This window comes from Bombus impatiens, unplaced genomic scaffold, assembly GCF_000188095.3.
Source record: "Bombus impatiens unplaced genomic scaffold, BIMP_2.2 scf_0682, whole genome shotgun sequence".
NCBI lineage: Eukaryota > Metazoa > Arthropoda > Insecta > Hymenoptera > Apidae > Bombus > Bombus impatiens.
Genome location: NT_177101.1, coordinates 80,206 through 80,416, shown reverse-complemented (window position 1 = coordinate 80,416; position 211 = coordinate 80,206).

Below are 211 nucleotides of genomic sequence, written 5' to 3'. Positions count from 1 at the left end.
CGGACCTCCGATCTGGGCGGAGGACCTGATGACCAACCGTCGCAGTCTCCTAGCGGTCAGGAGGCTGCACAGGATAGTGGCCATCAGGGTAGTGAGGGGCTTCCGCACCATTTCGACGGCAACAGCGGTGGTGCTCGCCGGGCTTCCCCCGTTCGAATTGCAGACCCTGAGGTGTCGCGAGATTTATCTCCACACTCGGGGTCTGTCGGGC